The sequence below is a fragment of the Megascapheus bottae genome, chromosome 14 (assembly GCF_031878675.1).
Source record: "Megascapheus bottae isolate mThoBot1 chromosome 14, mThoBot2.hap1, whole genome shotgun sequence".
NCBI lineage: Eukaryota > Metazoa > Chordata > Mammalia > Rodentia > Geomyidae > Megascapheus > Megascapheus bottae.
Window position 1 is genome coordinate 28,514,073 of NC_143522.1, and position 7,224 is coordinate 28,521,296.

The 7,224-nt window shown below is 45.5% G+C and overlaps 1 pseudogene; it reads right to left on the reverse strand.

The window, feature by feature from the left end:
* Nucleotides 1-225: 225 nt before the first annotated feature.
* LOC150054900 (calcyclin-binding protein pseudogene) lies at nt 226-897 on the reverse strand (annotated as a pseudogene).
* Between the last annotated feature and the right edge of the window lie 6,327 nt (nt 898-7,224).

Genomic DNA, 7,224 nt, shown 5'->3' on the forward strand with positions numbered 1-7,224 from the left:
CATCACTGCTGACTTACAGATACAGAAAGGGAACTGGAAACACCATTGAAAAGTTTTTTTTTTGAGGAACTGTTTAGTAAGCATATTTTATTTAAATAAATCCTCCAGTAGGAAATGGAGAATTCACTGCCTTTCACTTAGAAGGCTGTGTAAATATCTGCCCAACATTACATTATTGGAAGCATCAGTATTTCCACATCACGGTTCCAAGAGGATTTAAAAGTCTCAGAATTCTGGGTCTTCTTTGGCTTGCTTCTCTCTTGAGTCCACCCAGGCTTTATTAATGGTGCGCTTCCTATCATCATCTCCATCTTCATACATTGTCTTTAAAACATTCATTAACCCCTCACGAGGACCTGCTTCAGTGTCACAGGAAGGCTTTTCTTCCTCTTTGGACTCCTTTTCCACTTGAGTCAAGTAGTCCCATCGTACATTTTCTGCTTTCTTTCTACATAAGAACTGTATTGGTCTTGACTTTTCTTGAACTGCCTTCTACAGAGATGGGCTTCAAGAGATTGTTTGCTATCATGGAGTTTAACTCCTCCTATTTAGATCAAACGACCTGCCTGTGAAATGCCCCTGTGCATTCTCAGTGGGAACCTGATGAACTCCAGTTAAAGGAATGTAGATTTTCACAAACTTATCTGACTGATCCCATCCGTAATTACTGATTTTCACCGTATATCCGGTTGTAAGGGGAGCAACAACAGCAGCTGGCTTTTCACTGTCAACCTGTGGTTTCTTCTGTGATTTCTGTTGCATCTTGTTCTTTATTTCTATCTCAATCTTAGATTTTTCAGATGTCAGGGCATCACGTATTCTTTTCCTAGTCGACTTTTCCAGTAATGCTTTTACTTCTTCTAGGTCTTTCTGCAGTTCCTCCAAAGCTCGAGCCATGGTCTGGAGGGTCAGGCCGGATCTGACAGGAAAGGCCGCCCAGAACATGACCCCTGCTAGTGGAGACCCCTACCGCGGGCACAGGCAGCGCCTCTAGAACCTCCACCAGGCCGCCTCCGCCTTGTTGCCTGCACCTCTCTCGGCCCCAACCATTGAAAAGTTTTAAGTCCACACTTTAATGAAAAGACCTACTACCTTAACTATCAAATAAATGGCCATCTTTAATTTAAAACTTGCCTTGACAACAAGAAAGCTGCACTAATACACTTTACCCAAGTGTTTTAGGAGAAAAAAACACCAAGCTCTTGTGATATCCTACCTGCATCAAGATGCTGAGAGAGGCACTGGGTGGGATACATAAACAATGCAAAAATCCTTTAAATTTTTGGTAAACTTTTCTCCTTGTGATAGATACCCAAATGGTTTGATATTTGAATAACAATATAATTCATCATCATAACAGACCAAAATCACACATATGCACGTATACATATGTATATAATGGCTTTATGAATAGATGCAGTAAAAACATCTGATCAAACCAAGCATCCGTTTCAGATACTCAAAAATAAAATCAATAGCCAGGTGCAGTGGCTCACATCCATAATCATAGCTACTCAGACGGTTGAGATCTGAGGATCGTGGTTTAAAGCCAGCTGGGGCACTAAAGACTTTGAGACTCTTAGCTCCAATTAACCACTAGAAAATCAAAAGTGATGCTATGGTTCAAGGGGTAGGGGGTAGCCTTGAGCTTAGGGACAGTGCCCAGGCCCAGAATCCAAGCCCCACAATCAACAATAAATAAATAAATAAATAAATAAATAAATAAACAAATAAACAAAATCACTCAGCCAACTGAAGAGAGAAGGGAATTTTTTATGATCTGGTAAAGAATATCATCAGGAAGCCTGTATTGGCATTATCAGTAGTGATGGAAAGTCAGAATCCCCAGACTTCAGCTGAAGAATGAGTTGTAGGGTATGGTTGTGCATATCCGCCATCACAAACCCTTGCCAGATACCAAATTTACTGGTGCCTTACCCTTGAACTTCCCAGCCTTCAGAACTGTAAGAAGGAAATTCCCATTCTTTATAAATTACACAGGTTAAGGCATTTTGTTATGGAAAGTGAAATATACCTAAAAGAACTGAAAACAGGCTCACAAAGAGATATTTGGACACTCCTGTGACAATTGTAATTGCTAAAATATGGAAGCAACCCTGCTGTCATTTAATGGAATAGTATTCAGCCTGAAGAGGAAGGGGATCTTGACTTAATTACAATGTAGAGGAATCTTGAGGAGACTGTACTAAGTAAAATAATTGGGTCATAGAAGGGCAGATATTGGGCCAGGACTGTGACCTAGTGGTAGAGTGATTATCTAGCATGTATGAAGACCAGGGTTCAATTCCTCAGTACCACATACACAGAAAAAGCCAGAAGTGGTGCTGTGACTCAAATGGTAGAGCGCCAGCCTTGAGCAAAAAATGTGCTCAAGGACAGTGCCCAAGCCCTGAGTTTAAATTCCCAGGACTGGCAAAGGAGGAGGAGAAAGAAGAGGAGGAGGAGGATGAGGGGGAGGAGGAGGAGGAGGAGGAGGAGAAGGGCAGATGCTATATGATTCCATGTCTGTGAGGTTCCACTTTGTGTGCATGAGGACAGACGGAAAGTGAAATGGAGATTTGTGGGGGTCAAAGAAGGAAGAACCAGTCATTACGTCAATTCTATAGGGATTTGGTTTTGCAAGGTGGTTGATGGTGAGTGTATTTAATATCACCAAACTACAACTGGAAATGACTAAGACAGTACAAATCTGTTCTATATAATTTAGCACAACTAAATAACTAAGGAAACAAATACGACATAGATGAATCTTCACATTCTTATCTTAGGAAGAGATATTCCATCTTCCCATTTGGACTTCGTGTAATAATCAATCTTCAGGATTTAACTTTTGTTAATGCATGAAAACAGCAAATTCTTTTTTGTTCCCTACCTACGGTAGATTTTGAGGAGCAAGCGTTTTGAGGGACACAGGCAAACATACAGATAGAAGAATGAAAGGGATACGTGGCTGGCAAGGACTTAATCACAACCTGCTTGGTGATAAGGAACCTGGAACCCAGGAAACAGAAGGGACCCCTCCAAGGGCACCTTGAGTGACCTTCAGCTCACTAAGCAAGTGATAGGCCAAGCTGGATGTTCAGGCTCATGCCCTACAGAATCCCCAGTTGAGACAACTACAAAAAGGAAGCCAGGGAAGGCCTGCATCATTTAGCAGCAGTGAAATCCAGTAGTCTCCTGTGCTACCTCCATAAATCTTCCAGGTCAGGACTTGCCCATGTTCTCAACTGGACCTCAGAATTCCATGGAGACCACGGGATTTCCCTGAGACAAAGCCCATTTCCACCTAACGTGGTTAACTCCAATGGCCATCACCTCAAGGCCTGGCTTCTGCCATCTGAGCCAGCATCAAGGCAGACAGCGAATCTTCCTACACACACTTCCTGTGTGTCCACCCACTCATCACCTTGGACATGGATAGGCTGCATCTATGGCAGCAGAAGTGTGGGGATTTGGTGGGGTGACAGTATAGTGACGAGGATACCATGGCCCAGTGCATTCCCCCAGGGTCCGTGATATGAACAACCTCCCACCTGTGGCAGGCCAGTGTACAGTGCCCAAGTGTCAACCGCGATGACCCACAGCCAGGCTGCACGTTTGTTTTCTTTGTATTGTGGGCTTTTCCTGTTACATTGTGTTCCTTCTCGTCACCAGAAAGCTTGCAGAAAGCAGTATGGAAGTTTCTCAAGGCATTAAAAATAGAACTACCATATGCTCCAGCAATGCGCAGCTGCATATTTATACCAGGGAAGTACCATGGGTAAGCGCTTGCTGATGGCATCCCGATTCCCGTTAGACAGGAGGGAGGTCTACGTACTCACGGATGGATGAGTGGACCGTGGAACCAGGCCCAGATACACTGGAATATGGCTCTGTTGTGAAAGGAACGGAATTCTCTTTCAGCAACCTGGATGGGAGTGAAGATCATCAAGTGAAGTGAAGCTCAGCACAGAAAGACGGGCAGGGCAGCAGGACCTGGCTGGACATCCTGTGAAGAAGAGGGCTGTACAGAGGCCCCAGTGTGATAGTGGTACCCAGGCACAGGGGGGAGGGGAGGGGAGGTCGGGAAGGATGGAGGTAGACTGGTGGGTGATCAATTAGAGTAAGGCAACAGCAAGAAGTTCGAGAGGGACATATTTCATGAAGTACTTCAGAAAGTCAGAAAGTTTCTGAATGCTTTCACCATGAAGAAATGATAAAGGAGGAGATGGATTTCTTGTTAGGCATTGTAACATGTACAGCAACAGCCCAGAGCACCTCCTTGATGGGCATAATTTCACATGTTGTGCAACTCTTTAAATAAGTTTAAGTTATATATGTATATATATATACATAGGTTCCATATACACACATATATATCATATATATATATATATTACACACAATAAAAACAAACTTGGTGTAAACTTTTCTGCCTCGCAGTGCCCTCAGCAGCCTCATACTTCAGTTTCATGAAGAGGCCACCTGGGCAGGGGAACCTGTGCCTCTCACAAGCGTGTCCTGGTGCTCATACCACCACGGGACCTCACGGTTCACTTCTCAGACTGTACCCATGCTTAAGGGGTACGTTTCTGGATGGGTACATCCCTGTGCTTCTTTACAAATGGCATACACACACACACACACACACACACACACACACACACACACACACTGTGTTGAGTATGTGCTACGTGATACCCTACATACAATTCCAAGTTCCCCAGCTTTCTCTTCATCCTCATGAGAGGCATCCTTTATGCCTGTCCTCCCCTTCCAGAAGCCGCTATGGGAAATCCAGCTGTGCAGAAAAGAGTGCCAGCCCTGGACCAGGAAACTCAGATCCCACTGCACAATCCGTGCAGCTTGCCTCACTCCATTCTTCCCTCTTCTCTGCAGCTTCCCCGCAGGAGAGACAGAGACACTGAATGACTCACCCAATGTCACACTAGTGACAACCAGGGACGCAGATGAAGGCTTGGGTCCAGATTTGACCTCAGAGCTCTAATCAGGGGCCAGACTGTGGCTGTTATCAAACAACTGACACACAGGCAACCTAAGAACAGATCCCATGGCTGGGATTGGAGATGAAGGAATCACCCTTTAGAACAAACTCAGCAGCTAAAACGTTGGCATCTGCAGCTGAGACAGGGAGAGAGACACCATGCCAGTGAGCAAGCATTTAGAAATGAAGGGAAAGTGCAGGAAATGGAAAGTGATGATGAAGATGAAGGGTAGTATCTCCCCCTGCCTGGGACATCACAAGATCACGAGTACCGTTTTTTGGGGGGGAGGGGATGGTTTTCTAGACCCGACACTCCCTAACCGTGTTGGAATGTTCTACTCCATAAACGCAAAAATGCCAGCTTCCCTGGCTGTCTGTAAAGAGGCTAACAACCAATTTGTGTTAGGAAATCTGCTATGAGCACATCCAATTTGCTGTCACTGTATGTATGCTTAATGTTCCCTGTTCAGAGTCATCTGTGTTAATGTTCCATCGTCATTTCAAGCCCCCATTTTATGAACATGGAAATGTCAATTCATATTCTGGATGTTGTTCTCATAGCATTGTTCCTGGCCCATCCTACTGCAATGCATTTTAATTTCGGAAGAGCATTCCAGTGTAGATTTGAACGTTCTTTCTTGAGGGACTCAGGGCCAGGCCTAGAGCTGTTGCTTTCTAAAGAAGTAGAAGTCCATTCTATAAGCACCCTAGCATGTGTTGTGTTCTCTACAGTGGCTTCTGCCACACAAAGTAAAGAGATGAGGAGAGGGGGGAGAGGCACAGAGAGTGAACCTGCATTACCAGGAGAGCATCAGAAAGCACAGAGGGCCAAGATAAACTAAAGACAAAATGGGTGGCATTGACCTGGTCTATGACAAAGATCGGTGAAGGTGCCAGCCCTGCTACTATGGGGCCAGGAGATCTGGGAAGATCTGGAGCCATAGCCCCAGTGAGACCCTGTGGGTTCTAATTGTGACGTTCACAGAGTCTACTCCACTGGTGGGCATAAAGCTTTGATTCAGTGACAACCCCATAAACCCTCCTAAGCAGGAACCCTGGTCCATGACTGCAGATCTCTATAAAGTCTGGAGATCCAGGCTGGGATGATGCAGCCTGGGATGATGGAGGGAATGATGGGGATGAAGGTGATGATTGTGATGTTAGTGATGGTGGTGATGGTGATGACAGTGAGGGTAATGGGAGTGATGGAGGTGACGGTGGAGAGGAGGAAGAAGAGGAGGAGGAGGATGAGGAGGAGGAGGAGGAGGAGGAGGGTGATGGTAATAAAGGTGCTGATGATGAGGATGATAATAATAATGGAGAGAATGATAGTTATGAAGGTGGTGATGATAGTGGTGATGGTCTTGATGAGGAGGAGGAGGATAATAATAATGATGGTGATGGTGATGATGATGTTCAAAGTGTAGCGACCTTCTATCCGATATCTATCCTGCATCAGCTCCCCTTATAGGACCTCCAGGCTCATCCCTGCTGGTCTCTACACCAGTCCTCTGAAGTAAGGACTCTCGCATGTCATAGGAGGGGGTCTGAGAGGTGGGGTGATTTTTCCTACAACCTCATAGCTGACCGGTAACAGAGTCAGGGCCAACATGGAGCTGTAAAGTCCCTGACTGTTTCAAAGGGGCAGGTGTCGCCGAGATGGAAGGCAAGCAAGAAGTGCAGCCTCAGCACTTCGCTGGCCACAGCCACAGCCACAGATCCACCCAGCAGCAACAAGCAGGGGACAGGAAGTACCTTCTTCAGCTCTGCCGCCCTTATCTGCAGTGGAGCAGCTCATGAGGTCAGCATCCTCATGCTTTATCACAGCATCTGCGTCTCCTACAGCTCCGCAGGTTCTGTAGAGCCATTTCCTCTAGAATTTGCTCCCAGAAATCCCCATCAAGAGCACCACAAATTAAAATGAGAAACTGCAAAAGGAAACTCAGTGAGGGTCTCTGTGGAGGGTCTCGTCTGGAGCTAGAGCTCAGGACCATGCTGTCTGGTGAGCTCCCGACGATCCTGAAGGACCTCAGCTCAGATGCCCTCTCCACCTGGCTCTGCCAATACTGTGTCCACTTGTCTCACTCCGTTATCATTATTTGGCTTTGTGCCTCTTCCTCTCACCAAACTATAGGCTGGAAGATTTTTTAAAATGTGGTAGAAATATAGGTTACTCATTTAGGATGAGCGTGAGCCTTTCTCATGGTTGATTTCTAGCT